This window comes from Eschrichtius robustus, chromosome 8, assembly GCF_028021215.1.
Source record: "Eschrichtius robustus isolate mEscRob2 chromosome 8, mEscRob2.pri, whole genome shotgun sequence".
Taxonomy (NCBI): domain Eukaryota; kingdom Metazoa; phylum Chordata; class Mammalia; order Artiodactyla; family Eschrichtiidae; genus Eschrichtius; species Eschrichtius robustus.
The window spans coordinates 91,821,122-91,841,264 of record NC_090831.1 but is presented as its reverse complement, the minus strand read 5'-3'; the positions used below and the strand labels follow the sequence as shown (position 1 = coordinate 91,841,264).

The 20,143-nt window shown below is 36.2% G+C and overlaps 1 protein-coding gene and 1 pseudogene across 3 annotated transcripts in view; one reads left to right on the top strand and one right to left on the bottom strand.

Annotated features, from left to right (window-relative positions):
* The window catches only part of IMMP2L (inner mitochondrial membrane peptidase subunit 2), an 895,893-nt gene that overhangs the window by 301,560 nt on the left and 574,190 nt on the right, over positions 1 to 20,143 (top strand). The window lies entirely within an intron of this gene.
* On the bottom strand, positions 6,063 to 6,549 carry LOC137768514 (mitochondrial import inner membrane translocase subunit TIM14 pseudogene; annotated as a pseudogene).

Sequence of the window (20,143 nt, the reverse complement as noted above, 5' to 3'; positions counted from 1 at the left end):
GAAGGACTTTAAGATCTATTGTTGTTGAAATGACTACTCTCCATGCAAGAACATCAACCTTAACAACTTGAGAATTTGCTAGTGCAGTGTTTGTTCCTGACAGTTTGCTTCTGTTATATTGCAGCTTTTAATTCTGTAAGAGATTTAGATGGACAATTACTCGTGATGGTGAACACTTTCAGCATAATAAGTATTTCATAATTCAACATATTAATAAATATATATTTCATATTCAGAATAATATTTCTGGAATGATTGAATGGCAGGTGAACGAGGCAACATCAAGTTTAAAAAATGCTGTTTCTTCTGAAGTGAACTGCTGTTTACTTGGGATAAAAAGAATAAGGCAGGTTTTTCGATAACAGTATTTTTCACCTTTAGACACTTGAGTCAGAAGAAAAGTGCACAAAAAGATTTGTTATAGGACAAAAAACTATCATACAGTCCTTTCTTCCCTAGTAAAATACAGCTTACTAAATATAACAAAATAAGAAATGGTTATGGAAGACAGGATGATAGGTTGTTTCTAAATAATTGAATCATTATGGCAGATAATAGTATGTCAGAACCCAAACTTAATTCGTTGAGGAACATTTATACGTTTACTTCTCTTTGCTTTTTGGAAAAATTCTAACATGTTCCTGCTCCTAGCCTCCCAAATTTGCTCTCCTTCAATCAGTAGTCATGGTCTAGCTGTGCTTTTGGCTTTGGTTGAGTTGGAGGAGCATTTAGAGTGGTCATCTGACACATCTGGAAATTTGGTGATGCACAAGGCCTTCAGAACTAAGAGAAATGGTTAAAAAAAAAAAAAAGCCCCAGACAGCTCATTTGCATAACATGAATGGCTCACTAGGTGAAATACAGCTGATGCACAAAGTACATGGGCAGTTCAGGTGAATGAATTGTTCTCTGTGGCCTGTTAGATTTTTTTCTCCACTTCAGTAACTGCTTGGAAATGAAAATCATCTGGGCCCCTGGGTTGTTAAGTATTGTTGTCGTGCAGTTCCCTTTTGTTTTCTTTTATGCTCAAGAGTTGGAGCTATGAAAGGCAGCTTCATTTATTGTTTAGTTGAATCAGAATGACTGCAATTCCACAAACAAATTGGACTTCGGTTAGGAGTGCTTTGTTATAAATAATCTTGGAAGAGATTGGATTCTTTCCTAGCTGATACACTCAGCTGTATGTTAAAATCAAAATCTCAAAGGGATTGATTTATTGATGATCTGAGTGATAGCTGAGCAACATACACCTGTCCTCATCCTGCTCTCTCTTTGCTGTCTCTAATTTCCTAAAGTGTATTCAGCAAAAGTTTATGGTAAGGGAAATAAATATTCTATTTTCTGAATTATTCTTTTCATTTTAGCCTCCACTTAAAAAACAAACAAACAAACAAAAAAACACCAAAATAGTTCTACAATGCACAACCTTTCAGTGAATACTTCTTCATGATCTGGAAAGAAAACCTGTTTCATAGATTGGTTAAGGGCATTTTTCATGGTTGGGTTAGGTGAATCATATTTTCCACATACAATGTTAGGACATTTTGAAATTTAACAATATGTTTTTTGCTACAGGCTTCAAATACCTAAGCAATACCTGTAAACACCTCCTTTCATTGACTGTAAAAAAAAAATTTTTTTTTTTTTTTTTGTCCATTAAAGTGTATTTATTAAAGTGTCCATTAAAGTGCTTCAAGTTATTTGGTGCATAAATCATCTGGAGACATAGAAAATCTGGTAGTTTCCTCCTTGGTGGAAAAGATATATGTGTGTATGTATGTATGTGTGTGCATATGGCATGTACTTTGTACTTACATATAAAGATAAAAGTGAAAACTGAGTATACATTTGCTTAGATCTTGGTCCTTAACTATAAATGCCATAATAAGTAGCACTTTGCTTCCTTGATTTCATAAATGCTATCGTGGTCAGTTATACTGTCAGTAACAATCATTTCATGTAAGTAGGCTAAGTTGGCATTAATTTTCTTATACATTGTTTTTTTTTAAATTATTAGCACCTTTAATTATTATTTATTTATTATTATTTTTTTTTGGCTGTGTTGGGTCTTCGTTTCTGTGCGAGGGCTTCCTCTAGCTGTGGCAAGCGGGGGCCACTCTTCATTGCGGTGCGTGGGCCTCTCACTATCGTGGCCTCTCTTGTTGCGGAGCACAGGCTCCAGATGCGCAGGCTCAGTAGTTGTGGCTCACGGGCCTAGTTGCTCCGCGGCATGTGGGATCTTCCCAGACCAGGGCTCGAACCCGTGTCCCGTGCATTGGCAGGCAGACTCTCAACCACTGCGCCACCAGGGAAGCCCCTTATACATTGTTTTTTTCTTGCTAGATACTTTATGTGTGTTATTTAACTTGAAGTAAATATTATTTCCTTTTTTACAGGTGAAAAAATTAACATTTAGAACTGTTAAGTGGCTCATCCTCAAAACACACAGCTAGTAAGTTGTAGAGCCGGAATTTACATCTGTGTCTATCTAGCTCCAAAGCTTATGTATTTCACCTTTCCTTTCTACTCACTGTCTCGCATAGAGATAAAGTTGTGTTTTTTTTTTTATTTTTTTTAATTTTTGGCTGTGTTGGGTCTTCATTGCTGCGCATGGGCTTTCTCTAGTTGCGGCGAGCAGGGGCTACTCTTCATTGTGGTGCGCGGGCTTCTCATTGCGGTGGCTTCTCTTGTTGCGGAGCACAGGCTCTAGGCGCGCGGGCTTCAGTAGTTGTGGCACGCAGGCTCAGTAGTTGTGGCTCACGGACTCTAGAGCACAGGCTCAGTGGTTGTGGCGCACAAGCTTAGTTGCTCTGCAGCATGTGGGATCTTCCCGGACCAGGGCTTGAACCCGTGTCCCCTGCATTGGCAGGCGGATTCTTCACCACTGCGCCACCAGGGAAGCCCAGAGATAAAGTTTTGACAAAGCAGATCATATTTTCAGTTTGATACATGATAGAAAACAGTGGTGAATGTGTTTAAAGCGACCTTTTTTTTTTTTTTGGAAAGATCTGTTTATAAATTAGAATTGTTATTTTCCTCAAATGAGGCACACCCATGGTGACTTGGAGTATATTAACATGTTTCAGATGAATATACTCTTATGCATAATATTCAAAAGCATATTAAATTAATAGTTTTAGAAAATAAGATGCAAATGTGAATTAAATGTTTGTCTAATTCAAACATAAAAACATAAAGTATTGTTACCTTAAGGTGTTTCGAGCAAGAATGTGCACATGACACTGTAGGATTGACCTGTGCTGATGTGCTGTTACTATTGTACCACATGTGTTTTAGGTGCTCTATGGTTTACCTTTTAAAAACATTTAACGTTCATAAGGTGTAAGGTCTGAGTAGGTCTGATGTCTAATGTGCCGTCGATAAACAGTTCATTGGGGCAGAGACTTAGGAGTGGGGGTTGGAATGGGAATGATGATGTTTACTTTTTCTGACACGCCACTAGCATGCTTCAGAAAGAAATTTAGCAAAGCTAATTGGAGAGACTACCAATACTATAAATTAGGTCCATAGCTTAGACTTGTGAGTACTAGCCTTTATAACAGACTTGACAGCAACACAAATCTGTTAAAAGAAAATGGAACTGTCCTTGACATGAAATAATGGGATTGTCATAGATACAACACGTTGTGCAGTTTTTCCTTTTAATTACCGTATGAGAAGAAAATCATGTTTTGCAGCTGGTCCTTCTTCATTTTCATTTGCCTTGACTAAATCTCACACCTAGGGGTTTGAAACATGACAGACAACAGGTGTGAATCTGTATCTAATAAATGACTGTAGTTTCTGTCCTTCCTTTAAAAATTGGCTATGTTGTAAACATCTGTAATACTAATCAAGACAGCCTTTTTCCCTTACTTTGCATACCATGGTTAGATTATATGTCTGAATCAAATCACAAACTTAAGTCAAGTTACTAAATTACTCTCGCTAGAAGAATAGATTTTAAAGGAATGATGAGTTTCAGTCAGTTAAGTGCAGCTGGCAAGCAGCCATTCATTATGGCCTAGTGTGACATTGATTTTTGACTGGAAGAAATGGAAACATAGCAGTAACTGTGTATCCTTAAGGAAACATTCTATATTATTGATGTACTTTGTCTCCTTAAAAGCCACTACCAAAACTTTATTCAAATTGAATTTTGATTGTACTGATAAGGAAATCTATTCATAGTCGAAGTCAAAACATTCATTATTGTGAAAATAAGATGCTAATCCCAAACTATCACCTTAGCAGCTATTTCTACCACTGTTCTTTAAGGACACAAGGTGTTTTATTATACACAAGACCTCTTTTTTTAAAGCAAAAATTACAAAATACACTTAATTACATTTAGTAGGAACACGTGGGCTGACTCATTGTGCGGATTAAATAGACTATCGAAACAAAATCAGTTGATTTGGCTCATTTTTTTTCTCCTACATTTTCTCCGGTGATTACTGCTCTCATCTACTTGCCAAATTGATGGGAGTTGGCAGTAAAAAATAAGCAGTTGAAAATGTGGGAGATTAAGTTTTCTGAATTTCATAGAGGGTCATCAGAGGGAAAGATTACAAAAAGAGTTGGTCTTAACGGGTTGATAGGTTGCATTATGAATTGTCTGTTTTCAGTTACAATCACCTAGACCTAATTTTAGAACCCTTGCCTTAAGAGAGTGTTATTTTTGTTTTCCATATTTTGATAAATACGGTGGATTCAACAAAGAAGGTGTTTATAATTCTTGCATGATTTGTCTTTGTCTTGTCATTAAGTGTCAGAACCTTAGATTCTAATTGTATTAAGTCTGTGAAAATTAACAGTGGAAAGTGGTACAGTGTTTAATTTGCATAAATTAGGCCTTGTTGAAATTAGTGTCTAGGATATTGAATATTGGCTTCAGGGTCTGATCATACTGAATGCTGTACATAATAAGGTCTATTTGTGTAAGGCAAATAAATGAAGGGGGTGGTTTCAGGGACAGTAGGTAGTATTTAGTCACAGCTGTAGCTTGGATAGCAAACTGGCTATGGGATAGTGTTGAATTTAATGGGGATTTGAGCCAGTCATTCTCATTCCAATTGGCAGAGACCTGGAATGAGTCCAAATTTGCATATGAGGAAGATGTTCTGAGGCAGAGGCCCTGGAAGGGCTGCTGCTGCTTTGGACGTAATGACAGCAAGCCTGATTCATCTTCTTCAGCTAGGTTGGGGGGTGCATCTTGATCTTCTCTACTCCTCCTCCACTCTGATGATGAAAGCTACAATTATTGCAATTATGGCAAGTATTACACGCATTCCCACTTAATTTTCAGAATAATTCTGAAAGGTAGTTGTTATTATTTTTACAGATGTGAAAATTAAGATTCAGAGAATTTAAAGAACTTAAGGTCATTCAGCTAATAAGTGACAAAATTTAGACTCAAACTAGGTCTGTCTGATTGCAAAACCTTGACTTTTCCATCCACCACCACTATTACAAATTATCAAAAAAAATTAGAATAATTTTTCTCTGTAACATGTCTATATTGGGTCAGCTTTCAGTTCAGCTTACATCATAAAAGCTATTTTCCCACATGACTATTTTACCTTCTAACAGATCTTTATCACTCATATTCTTCTTTTAGGTCATTTGGAGTGGGGGCTTAAAAGGCAGGCAGCTGCTGGATTCTGTTCCTAGACTGACCCTGGAATCACCCCTGCCCTGTTTTATCTGTCTCTACAAGCTTACAAGTGATGCTTTCCTGCGTCTCCAATCTTCCAGGCTTTTATAATATTAAGTTATTGAGTGTGTGCCATATATAAGGCTCTGATATTTAGTATTAAATCAGTAAATCACGGAAGAAGGAGGAAAAGGAAGAGGAAGGAAGAAAGAAATTTGTTAGTTTGGGAAATTGAACATTTCAGAGACAGATTGGGTTTACTCCAGAACCTGCCTCACCAGTCCGTCTCTGGTGTGCTGTCTGTGTTACTTTCCCACTGAGCTGAGGTCTCCCCAAGTGATGGCTCCTGACTTCATATACAACTAAGTGATTTTTCTTTTTTTTTTTTTCTTTTTTTCAGCTTTGAGGCATTTTATTATCAAAAGCTGGTACTCATATTCATAAATGAGTAAGAACTTAAAATTCATCGTACATTTACTTCATTTTTTAGCTTGACCTTCTAGTAAATCTTTAGCTTCATTGATTTTGGCTGCTATATAAGGAGATCCTCCCTTGTCTGGGTGATTTAAAAGCATAATTCGTCGATGAGCATCTCTTATTTTTCCCTTATTGGCAGTAGGGCTTACACCTAGTATTAATGCTGCTTCCCGTTTTGTCATTTTGGATTCAAACCCACCTCTGTAATAGCCACCACTGAAGGCAGATTTTGGTAGACTTTGAAAAACTTGTTTTACTTGAGGCTCCATAGGCTTCATGGCTTGCAAAGCGTAACGGCCTGCAAATCCTGCAGCAGCAGTGGTCAGTCCAGCTGCTACCACTGTACTGGCCATGGTTCCCGCTCGGCTCCTCTGCTTCCGCCGGGAGCGCGGTTCATCCCACCCCACCAACTCTGCGCCTCTCGATTTTTCTTTTTTTTTTTAAAAAAAAAAGCCCCCCAAATGAGTCAGTATGGTGAATAATTAGGAAAAAAGTATGCATTTCTGTGAGATTTGTAAGCTACTTTCATTGGTGTTTGTGAATCCTTTAAACTGAAGATTCTTTGTTCCCGACATTCTAAACTGCTTCTAGGTCCACAGAAACAAACACACTGGCAAAAATTCTATATCCTAACTTCTCTCTAAATTTCATAAGAAGGATAATCGAAGTGTCATTATGTAAATTCAAGTTTTTTTGGTCTACACTTAAAACTGTGAAGAAAATAGTTGTAGGAATATTAGGCATGTATTCATTCATTCCACATTTATTATTTCTTTTGTATCATGTGTGATATTGAATCTTTTTGTGTGTGAAAATGATTTTGTTTAGTCGGGGTTTTTATTTTTGAGGAGTTTTTTCCCCTGTTTTCCATTTTGAATTGTCTTACGATTCAAATTGACTTTCTAGAAGGCACTCTGAAATTTGGCAGTATTCCTTACAGAAAAAATTAGTATACTTGACAGTTGTATTGTATGATATGCTGTGAGAAATTCTCAGAGGAGTATCTCAGTTATTTTCAAAGTGTCTCCACTTAAAAAACTTTTTAATGAGCATTATAGTAATATTTATTCATGAGTCTCTGACTTACTTTATTTTGCTCATTTACTCAGTCGTCGTTGATTCATTCGTTTTCAGTTAATAAATATTTACGAAGCCCCTAACACACGTGTTGCTCTTGGTAGATGAAATGGATATATTTCCCTTATGACACTTATCCTGTGTTGGGGAAGACAGATTAAACAAATAAACACACTAAGTTGACAACTGGTGTGAGGAAAAGAACTGTGTTATGAGAGAGGCAGCAACCCACCTGAGAATGAGCAAGCAGGGAAGGCTTCATTGGGGAAGTAAAACTGAGCAGAGATCTGATGGATGCTTAAGAATCATTTAGCGCCATCAAGATGTGGGAGAAAGGCTATGTGCATGTAGTTAGCCCTCTGTATCCACAGATTTTGTATCTGGGGATAAGGAAGGCAGACTGGACTGTGTCATTTTATATAACGGACCTGAGATTTGCGGATTTCGGTATCCATGAGTGGTCCTGGAACCAATCCCCCCACAGATACTGAGGGAGGACTGTACCCTAAGGAGGGAACGAACTGGCCTTTTTGGAAGAACCAAAGAAAGCCTGTGTGGTAGTTAGAGTAAAGGCTAAAGTTATGCAAGATGGGGTTTGCCATTTGACGATTTTCATTTCCAAGCACGAAGTGAAGTTTGCTAAGCTTTCATGCATTGTTTATAGTAGTAGGAAATATGTGATGGTGTAAATATCAGAATAATTTACCTTAACCATTTGAAAAATGGAGACAGCTTGGTGTTACGTTAGTTGTCAGTTTTTAAATGCTTGGAAAGGTAGACAGACCAAGTAATTTGATTGCTGTAGGACTTGTGAACAATTCTTGGTTTTAGTTTTATAAGTATTTTTCCTTTGGTTTTGCATGTACACCCATACACCACTTACTTAGCTGTTTTTCTTTTAAGGAAATCTTGTATTGTTTATTAAAGTGTTTAAGAAAATCTCTATCAAAATTTTTATTTACCTACCATATTATCTTTAAAAAGGCAGGGTGGAGTTAATTTCCACATTTGCTTTGTGTGTTATCTTCTTGCAAAATGAAAACCCAAAGTCTTTTTCCAGATTACTGTTTTAAACTAAAGTAAAACATAAGACATACTAACCTATGGGTTTCTGGGTGTGCACGAATGTGATTCTTTCAGGGACGGTGTGATCCTTTGTCTAGCAATGTAACCTAAATATTTTATTAAAGAGCTGCTGGAAGGGAGCATATGTTTTGTTTGTGACTAGTATAATTCCTTTTGTATTTCACCGTCCAAAACTATTAACTCCTTTATTATGATATTTATTATTATAGAAGATTCCAGTTGCATTCTTTGTTAAACTAACTCCTCTTAAGTTCTGCCTTGTGGTCCCAAGTGTTGTCTTGAGAATGTTTTTGTCCCTTAAGGTGACTTGAAATTCTTTGTTGCTTGGGTGTAAAATTTAAATATGTTCTCTCTTTATTCCTTCCAAACTCCAATATATTACTAGTTGACTAATCTGATAAACTGGTTAAGGGGAATATGTTTATTGGTTAACGCTAATGTCTTGTACCTTAATTAATTCTTTCACTAGTTTAAAACCAAAGGAATAACAAATGCAATAGAATATTACTGTGAGTTGAACATAAGAGATCTAAAATATGTATATATTTCATAACTTTTTCTTAATTTACGTTTCTTAAGTACTGTTTTAGGCTAGATATATTATCTTAAAAAATGGCATTTTTGTCATTCTGCTATCCTATCTGATTGCTGTGCCGAATTCCTCGTCTGAGCTCCAGACATCTGCATCTAATTATCTGCCTGACATCTCCACCTGTATATCTCAAAGGCACCTCAAACTCAGCATGCTGCAGACTGGACCATGTTCTCTGCCAGTGTTTTCTGTCTTAGTGAAGAACAACCACAACACATCCAGTTGTGTAAGCGCCATGTCTCAGATTTATCCTTGAAACCTCTTGCTACCTCATTCCTCATATTGCTTCCACCACAAAGTCCTATTGATCTTATGTTCATCCACTGCCATCCATCTCCAGTGACATTATCTGAGTCCAGGACGACTACAGGCATTGATTAACCTGTGTCTCTTCATCTACTCAGCTTCATATAACCTTTTGTCCCACTTGATCCAAAGTGATCTTTTGAAAATTCAAGTTTACTATCATGTGAATAGCCTTCATTATCTTCACTTATTTTAAGATGAAGACCATAGTTATTAAGGTAGCCTAAATGTCCCCATAAAGTCTGTTATCTGCCTGCCTCTCTAGCCTCACCCTCCCCATTTTCATGTAACATTTGAAATAAAATAATGTATGCAAAGAAACCTATAAGTTGTAAAACAAACAAACAAAAGCACCAAAAAACCAAACCAAACAAAAAAACTGGACAACCACGAATCTGCCCCCCAACTTAAAACTCACTGCATCTCCCTGTGGGTGCCTCTACATTATCTTTATTATCATTATGTCTTCCTGAGATGTAAACACTATGCTGAGATGTAAACGCTATCCTGATATTTGTATTTTTATAAACCTTTGCTTTACAAAAACAAATAGCATGATCAGAGAGAGAGTGAGAGAGAGATTGATTTTCCTTACTTAGAGATTTCCCTTACCATCAGTGCATTAAAACTGTTTTGTTACTGAGTCTACTTGTATGGCCATTGAAGGTCTCCTCAAGAGTTAGTCCCTGTGTATCGTGAGGTGAAAATCTTTTTCAGATTCCTTTGCTTACTTAGCTGTCTATATTCCAGCTTCATTGACTGTTAATTTTTGTTCCTTGGTGATCTCTCGTTTTTCCCTTCTTCCAATCCCTGCCCATCATAGGGATTCTGTTGCTTTTGTCGATCTCGCCTGCTCCCTGTTAACATCTGCCCATTCTTTACTCCCAACTCAAGCATTTCTTTTCCAAATAAAGCTTTCTTTGTCCCCCTTCCTCAGTAGCCCCAAGCCCAAGTCAGTTTCCTTTGTTCCAGATATTCCTAGGTCTGCATTTCCTTTCTTTAGATTGTACCTTATTTTGTAATTGCATACTCGGTAATGTGTTTGATTACTGCCTCTCTCTCTCTTTCTCTCTCCCGCACCCACTCACTAAACTGAGGAAAGGATATCATGGCATTATAATATCTTTAGGGCTTGACACAGAGCTTGGCATCTGAGCGGTGCACAGCAATTACTTAGTGAAAAAAGAAAAGAATGAAGAAATGAATGAGTAAATGTAACTCTACCTCAGCCTGAAGTTTCCTGTAAAACAGAGCTAGCATTGTCCTACATTCATTTTCTTTCAAGATAAGCTATGAAGTTTAAGGTTTCTTGAAATTACACAACACTTTTATAATATATTAATAGTGTCATCAAAACTATTTTAAAAATAAGGGTAAAATAAGTACTTGATCTCGTTGATCTTCCTTCTGCATTTCTTTGCTTTTCAGTCTCTTTATTCCTCAGATCCCTATGTGATCTAGAGTATGGAGGACCTTGCTAATGTTTGAGTTGATATCAGACCTCAGTAGGTACTTGTGAAGTGAAGAAGTGAATTATTCACAAGACAAGAAGCTATCCTTCACGTGTATTAAATTGGTTGTAGAATGATCCAGTGATGAAGAATACTGAGCACCAGGTACCCCACTTGCATCATTAAAACAATGCCCTAAGCACACCTTTGTCTTTTCTATGCCATCATAACAAATAAAGACCTTGTTACTTCATCAACTCATTATTGTTTGGTTTCTATTTGGTGAAATCCGAAGAGATCTTCTGTGGTTATGGTTAGAAATTTATTAAAACATGCAAATCCCTGTTCCATAAAACTCAAAATAAACCATATGCTAGCCATCCTACACTATCCAGGGTCCTTTTTGGAATTACATCTAAGAGCTGAGAAAATGTAACACAGAGATTTTTACCAAAGCTTACATAATCTTCAGTTCTTTACATTTGGGCTTTCTCTGAGCATTTCTCCAATGTAACATTTCCTGTATATTTAGACATAGTAAATGAAAAAATGCTTCTAGTTGAACCTTATCAAACATTTGCCTTTGAAATGCAAAAGCCTAGTGCACCCTAATGGCATGGAGTATTTTAATATATGCAATAATTCCTTTTCTCTTTTAGTCAAACACCCTGGAAATTCCTCATTAAATCCGATTTTATCCCTCGTTGAGGTCATTCCCCATGATAAATTAAGCACTTAAATGACACATGTTATCCTAGAAAGATGGAAGATGGCTGGGAGGGGCCTGGGGTGAGGTGGTATGGGAGCATTTGGAACATGTGTAGCACGTTCAGCAGGACCTTTGCTATCAGAAACCAGGGAGGATTTCAACTCTAAGAAAAAGTAGTTTCCTTGATTGCCTGACTGTAATTTTCATACCCAGAGCTGATAAAATCATAGCTGGTACATATGTATCACTATCCTAACCCATTGTTTAGATGCTTTTAATAATTGCAGTATTTGAAGTACAAACTACTAGGTATAAAATAAATAGGTATAAAATGAATAATGTTGTAAGTCAACTATATTCTTCAATATAAAAAGGGAAAGGATTCTTAAAAAATAATGTTCAGTATTTTCTTTGAAACAGAAATTAAGCATTGTTTAAATCAATAGTTTTTTTTAAGAATTAAACATGTAATTATTAAGAATTGATTTTGTTTCCATTGGAATATATGTGTCATCAATTTGGAGAGAAATTATTTTGTAATAAAGGTGATTGAGTAGAAGAACTGAAGGTCTGTGCGCTGTTGGTGTGTTGGCAAGTTGTTAGTATTTCAGATATATGACAAATAAGGGCTTAGTGTGACATTAATAGTAGGTAATTAAGAGAAAAACTGGCATTGCTAGTGCTTGTTGACTTACCTGTTTTGTACTTTAATGCTTACTGTTATGTCTCGGTAATTTTTGAAAGGTATAAATTATTTTACCTTTTGTTTTTACATATATCCATAATTTTTACAATGTAATAAATTGCCTCTTTCCTAAAATGGCTGAAGCCCTTTGTTAAATTTCTTTTTAAAAATTGATATCTAACTGTAAGAGCAGAGGCTATATTTAATCATAGTCGTTCTTTTGTAAATAACTATAGAATGTTTATGCATTTTGGACAAAGCTTCAGGGGCAGAAAAGCTGCCCTTGCTCAAGTTAAGAAATCTCATACAAAATTCACTGGATTCGCCCAGTATATGGTCAGTTTCTGGGAATGGATACAGCTGTGAACTTCAACTTGTTCCCCAGTCCTCTGTACATCCAACACATAGTTGAGAGCTGACCTGTGGGATGTGCTGGTCTTGGTCATTTAGTTCCCAGGATCATTAGGAAGCTACCTTGGTTCTTGTGCTTGAAGCTCCATGCTGCCTGGCTTTTGGAAGATATTTCCAGATAGAGACCTTTTTGCTTTTTGCCTCCCCCCGCCCCCCTGACCCATAAAAGGAAAGTTCTTCTTGTGGAGTCTGATTTTTTTTTTTTTAAATGATAACCTAATGTTCTCCTGATACAAATTGATTGAAACAGACTTAGTTGTATTAAGTACTCTGATGCCAGACACATGTTGTATCCTGGCACACGTCCCAAATGCTCCTGTCCCCACCTTGACAGCTTTTTAGGTCTGTGACTTTTATTTATATGCTGGCATCATGTGGCTAGTACTTACTCTTAAATTCAGGAGAAAAGAATTATTTTGTTTTCAATAAAGTTTTTTTTATAAAGTGCAAAGATGAAACTATTTCAACAGCGGATAATCTCTTAATGAGAGGATTCCTGGTTAACCCAAAGAAGCCAATCTGACATTATTTCTGATAGATTTCTGTGGCCTAGGGTTATATTTCAATAGAAGCGGTTTAGGAATCTCTACATGCTGTTGAAACCAAAATTTGTCATGTTAGGCTCTCTAATAAATACAACTGATAAGAAAACAGATTAATAGTAGAAAGAAATTTTCAAAGTATCAATTCACTTGAAATGTTATAAATACTAATCTGGATTTACTTTAAAATGGGCTACCATGTGATATGTTTTTTTCTTTTATGTGCTAGAATTCTGCTTATAAGAATGCTTTATTGTTAACATATTTAAATGTAAAGAGATATGTATTGACAAACCTACATACTCATCATCAGATGTCTGTTATGTGCTTGCAGTATTAAAAGTGATTTATTCCTAATGTATGCAGAATTATGAGAGAGCAGCCTTATTGAAGGTTTCTATTCAGTTTTTGTCTTTTTAGGCAGTGTCTTTATAGACACCTATATGCTTTGGGATTCCTTTTTACCATTGTCCTTAGAGACTGGCAAAGGAAGTTGTAGATAGATATGGTTTTGTTCAGAACAGGTTTCTAATATGCGTTTTTTCCTCTTGGGTGCTAAAAAAAACCCCAAAAAACAACTGGCTCTTACAGTAAGCCTAAAAGAAAACAGGTAGAAAGTGTGTAATATATCCCACTTCCTTCTTTGCTTATTGATTTTTGGGAACCTATGTTGACCAGAGGCAGAAAGTTTGTGATGTAACACAAACATTATGTTTGTAACATAATGATTTGGGGAGCAACTGAAATGTGAAAAAAAGGGAAGATAAAGAAGCAGTGTTAATGGAATAATGCAGAATAGTGTGAGAAAATGCACACTGGTCTAAACGGAGTACTGCTGAGAAGGAAACGGTGGTGTGACTGTTTGTACCTGGAAACTGGCCGTAGTGTCTGGTGAGTGCTGCTTGCTCTGCTACCAATGCCAGAGAAAAGATGTCTGGAACCTTCGAATGCTGCTTGCTCACCTCATCTCTCCTTCCCCTCCCTTTTTTCCATGTCAACATTTTCTGTGTGCTCATTTGCCCTCTCATCTATTACATTCCTTTTTTATCCTGACCCCTCCCGTTTCATCAGGGATATCAATTCACCAGTCAACTAACCCTTGGAAGTTGGCATTTCCCAGTCATTTCCTCTCCACTGATTATTATCTTCACACATACCTTGACCCATATCTTGCTCATGTGGTTCTATGTAGTCCTGTTCCTTCTATCCCATCACAGTATTGCTCTATTATTTCCTTTTCCTTGTAGCCTATTTTCTAAAAGAATGTTGCAATGCTGTGGACTCAAATATCACATGTGATCATGCCCTTTCTGGAAAATGAACCAAAGATCATAACCAAAATTTGCCTGGTTTTTTTTGTTGGCAGAGTTAAAACTTCTTCCTTCACATTTCATTCACTTTATGTTTAGCTAGAATTATGTTGATATAAAATGAAATTGTACCCTAACCTTCCTATTACTGTGATAATCAAGTTGATCATCATATACCAGGAATTCAAAGAGCAGCATTGATCAAATAATTGAATGGCTCTTAACTAGCTGTTTGATGTTGGATTCCCTAGAAGCTGATGCTAAGATGAGGATTTATTTGCAAATAATAAAGTGAGAAACAAGTTAGGGAGTAATAAATGGGAAAGGCAGGACTGGGAAGGGAAAGAAGGTGTGTAATTTCAGGCAAAGTCTGTCCAAGTGCAACTGAAGTTTAAAATTTCATGGAAGTTCTGTAGTATGAATTATGCCACTGTTCCAACCCAAGTTAAATGAACTGGACATTTATACTTCCATACCTGTCAACCACTGACTAAGGACCACAGGACTACAGGGTAAGGGAGGGTGGATGCTTGCCACAGTTGGACAAAAGGGCTCTAGTTAGCCTTAGGACAGAACAACATTTATGAGTACTATTTTTTGAAGCAAAATTACACTGAAGTGTAAGAGGCACAATATGTATTGTAATGTGCACAGGTCTTGTTGAAGAATTGTGATAGAATTAGATAACTTCCTTTCCTTTCCACTCCATAACTCTACTCCATTCTACATCATTTTCTTTTCTTGTCTTTTCTTTGGTTGCAGCCCACTTCATTGATTGATTAGAGAAGGGAGGAGTATTTTCATAGCACTATTGGATAACTGTGGACATTCTTCTTTAGTAATATACCGAAATTCAACAAGTGGTAATTTCTTAAAGATTAGTTAGTTATAAACATATTAATGAATTTTTTGTATTTTGTTGTTTTAAAATCCATTGATCTACTATGCACTTTGAACAAATACTTTACCCAGGCATAATACTGTAACATCAACTATTGGTCATTTAGAAAATGTTAATTCACTGAGTTTCGTAGATTTTCCAAATGTTGATGCATTTCATTATACAGCATAAACAAATCCCATTTGTTAATATTACCATAGATCTAATCAGAAAAAATTGCACTGGGAAGCTTTTATGCTCCCAGAGGCCATTAGAAGTTTTTCAAATTTCTAAAAGATTTACCTCCCTCATTTTTGCAAAATACCTGCCCAATACCCAAGTCTGAAAAATTGTAGGTTGTCTGTCAGTTGTTCCTTCAAGTAAAAATGGTGTTGCATGAAAAAAGTGGCTAGTTCAGCTGGCAACTTAAAAAAAAACACACAGGTGTGCTGTTCCTTGAAACACCTCTTACAGTTTAGTATGTCGCAATTTCTTTGTATTTACTTACCATTTTATCACACAATAAAGAAAATAATTGAATCAAGGGTTGAGATATAACAGAATGAAGATTTTTTTCACTGCTTCATCAAGGACATTCTTAAATGAGACAAGCTTTGTTTGTTTCTTTTAAGGCATGCAGGTATGTGGCAGTGAAGAGTATAATGACGACTAATACAGTTTGCTGCCGTGGCATTGACTTGTGCTGAGGCACCAGCAATTCTCCCATCAGTGCTTTTGCACCACACGGCAAAAAGGCAAATAACATCTTAATATTATTATGAAAATAATTTTGCCATCATGAATTCCTGGAAGGTTCTCAGGGACCCTAGGAGTCCATTGAGCACACTTAATGAACCACTGCTTTAAGGAAAGCAACAACTCTTGGCATTCTCCACCTTGCCACCCCCTTTCAGCTAGTGTCCATTTTAATTTTTACACACAACTTGCAATCACCAATTAGTCCTTAAGTAATTTTGGAAGAGAGTACTTCAGACACCTTCCTTCAACTTCCTTGTGTACTCCTACATTGAACAGAGTTCCATACTAAAATATCATTAGCAGTTGTTTATTTTCTCTTGGAGATTTTCTTGTAGCAGGTGTACTCACTCACATACAAACCATAGCTTGCTGAAACTACCAAATTAATTTTCCTTATCTGTTTCTGAGAATTTTATTGTATTCATTTTGCAAGGATATTTTTTGGTTCTGAAAGGATCAGAATAATGACAATCACGCTTTGTGGTTTTTGAATGCTTTATCTTTCACAAAGCACTTCTGCATGTGTCATCTCTTTCAGGCCTAACACCAATCCTGGGAGGTTGGCAGGACATTGTCATTATCTCCACATGAGTAATCCCAGGTTGAGAGAGGGGATGTGGGTTGCTTAAGGCCACAAGGAATGAGTGGCAGAACAAAACTGAGATGCTCTGTTTTCGATCTCCAGTTTCCTCCACTGTAGAGCACTGTTTCTTTTCTTGTAACAATTTAAAAGGCATTTCATACTTTTCTCCCTGGTCTCTGCAGCACATTTCTGTTATCATTTATGTCATACGATGCCTGCACAGGCTGACTTTGATAAAAATACTGTGCAGCTGAAGAAATGGTGACTACCGTAGGCACTGTGGTCTCAATGGAGGCCTGATGCTGTTCAGAATTCTGCTGTAACCATGAAGGTTAATGCCTCTTTATCCTTAATAAATACCAGCCAACCCAGGTATGAAATACCTTAATAAATACCAGCCAACCCAGGTATGAAATTTTCACCTGCAAGGGAAACCGCAGAAAACAATCAGTCAATGTGAGGCAAAACAATACAGAGAATGGAGATTTGCTGGGTAATTAAGCATATTACAAAATAAACTTGACTGACTAATCTATAATCATATGCTGGGATTCGTAATACAAAAGGCTGGAGTACATGGTGTGAGTTAATGAAAAAGAGTTTTGACGAGTTTACAACAGCAAAGAGTGTTTGCATATTGTAAAAATTAATTAAACATTAGTTTATTATATTTCATCGTGGTCCTCCTTTTTGGCCAAGAGGGTTGAACTGAGCTTCTCAGCATTCATTTTGTTTCATTAGAACTTTTAAAGTCTTAAAAAAGAATTTGTTAGGTAATATTTTTGAAACACTGCAAATGATAGAGAATAATAATACATATCCATATAGACACCATCCAGTTTTCTCATATTTTAGCATTTTGCTGTTTGCTTCTTTTACAGAAAAAAAGTGTTATGAGACAACTGAAGCTCTGTCTGTACCCCTCCTAGTTTACACTGGTCACTCCCCAGAGTTAATTATTATTTTGAATTTGCTATTCAGTTTTCATAATGCTTGTTTTTATATTTTGACACATGTATTTGCATTGATAAATATCTAAGATTTTTCGTGCTTTAGTACTTTAAAAATGTGGTATCATTATGTACATTTGGCAATAGTTTTTTCCCTCAACATTGCTTTTGGGATTATCCATTTTAACATGTGTAGCGCTGGTTGAGGTATTCAATGCACAGTGTTCATTAATGACTATGCTGTAATTCATGTATACATCCTATGATTGATGGCAATTTAGGTTGCTTCCAATTCTTGCTGTATGAAACAGAGTCACAAGAAACAGTCTTATATATACTTCCTTGGGTATATGGTCAAGAGTTTCTTTAAGGTACATACCTACAAGTAGAACTGCCCAGTCTGGACAGTATGCTTCTTCAGCTTTACTGTGTACTACTGCCAAATTGTTTTCTTTCTTTTTCTTTTTAATTTGAAAAAATCAGATTTTACTTTTTATTTTGAAACAATTTTTTTTTAATTAATTAATTTTATTTTTGGCTGCGTTGGGTCTTCGCTGCTGCGTGTGGGCTTTCTCTAGTTGTGGCGAGCGGGGGCTACTCTTTGTTGTGGTGCGCAGGCTTCTCATCGTGGTGGCTTCTCTTGTTGCAGAGCACGAGCTCTAGATGTGCAGGCTTCAGTAGTTGTGGCTCGCGGGCTCTAGAGTGCAGGCTCAGTAGTTGTGGTGCATGGGCTTAGTTGCTCCGCGGCATGTGGGATCTTCCTGGACCAGGGCTTGAACCCATGACCCCTGCATTGGCAGGCGGATTCTTAACCACTGTGCCACCAGGGAAGTCCGAAACAATTTTTACTTAAAGAAAAGTTGTAACAATAGTACAAAAAAATGCTCATAAACCATTTACACAGATTAAAAAATGTTAACATTTTGTCCAGATCTTAACATTTTGTCTTTATAGTGTGTGTGTGTGTGTATAAAGTATTTTTTTCCCCACCAGAGCCATTTGAGAGTAGGTTGCTTTGACAATGTCTCTTCACCCTTTAATACTTCAGTGTGTCTTTCTTAGAACTGGGAACCTTCTCTTACATAACCACAGTACAGTTATCAAGTCTAGTTTAACACTGAAAATACTTGTATCTAATCTGCAGTCCGTACTGCAACGTTGTCAGTTGTCCCAGTAATGTCCTTATAGCAGTCCTCCCCCGCACCCCGCAGTCAAGGATGACATTGCGTTTACCTTTCACATCTCTTTAGGCTTTTTTAATCTGGACGATTCTTTAGCCTTTCTTGATCTTTTATGACATTGATGTTTCTAAAGAATAGAGGAAGTTAAAAGTTTCTCAATTTGTGTTTATCTAGTGTTTTCTCATGATTAGATTCAGATTATGCATTTTTGGCTGGACTAAAACTAATGTTTTAGTGATGATGTATCCTTCTCAAGGATTAATCTTTAGCATTAATAGAATTAACTATTTTGGGATGCTTTTGACATATTTTAATTGACTAAAACTCTTAGCTCTTTTTTTTGATATATATATATAAATATATATAAATAGAATTCAGATTCATATATATATATTTATATATATAATATATATATCCATGTATATATAAATGGAAATCTGTTATTCAGGCTGGTAGTGCTAAATTAGCTTTTTTTCCCTGACCCAAGTAGCAAATACCTTGGAGAATTTCAGTGTTTAGTAAGCTTTGCTACTTTCCCACCTATGAATAGCACTTTATGACAGAGGCTGAACTAGACAAATATGCAGTGTTATGTGGATCATTATGCAATAAAACTGCTAAAGTCACATGGGTGGTAAAGTTTGATAGTCTCAAGCCTGTGAAGCACATATCATGTAGACATTTTAAATATAAAGCTTTAATAGGAATAGGAAAGCCAGTTAAAACATTGTTTAGTTGCATATAAGTTGTTCTTCTGGACTTCTTTCATTTTTCATAAAAATTAAAAGTATTATTGTTGGCATTATTTTGATTATTTGTTTCAAGAGTCATTCAGTTTCTCTACCATATTTACTTTTTTCCTTTGGAAATTAATAAGTAATTTATAGGGAAATACTTTGAGATATTTTAAATATCCTGTTTGTAATCAAACCTTTTCCCCTTAGATTTAGCATCTATTGATCACGCTTGCCTGAATCACGTTTTACTACTATAGTTGGAAAATTGTGATTTTCTAACTGAATTATTCCTTTGTTCTTTCTATACGTAGTAACATAGTTCTTCAGCTGAACTTGAAGAAATACCTGTGAGCATGAATTCTTAGTCTAAATATTAGATTCAGGATTTATTTTGTGAAATTTCTTTTCCTATTAGCCATTTGTTGGCTTCTGAGAAAAGAAGTTAAAATGGTATTCCCATTGCCCAAATCAATCTAGAACTACTCTGAGATCACTTATTGATTAATTTATACCTGACTTCTATTATGGATTAGAGAAAACTTTTCAAATTAAACACAATAAAACAGGACAAAAAAGGTAAAAATCATGATTAACTTAGTGGTACTGTTTAATCATTATAGTTGAACATTGAGTTCAGATCATAGAAAATCAGCAGCTAAGCCAAAGAGACAACCATATAAAGTTAGATGGGATTTCACTGTTTTGTAAGACAAAGCATCTTATAAGAGCTTAATAAAATACATATAAGCAA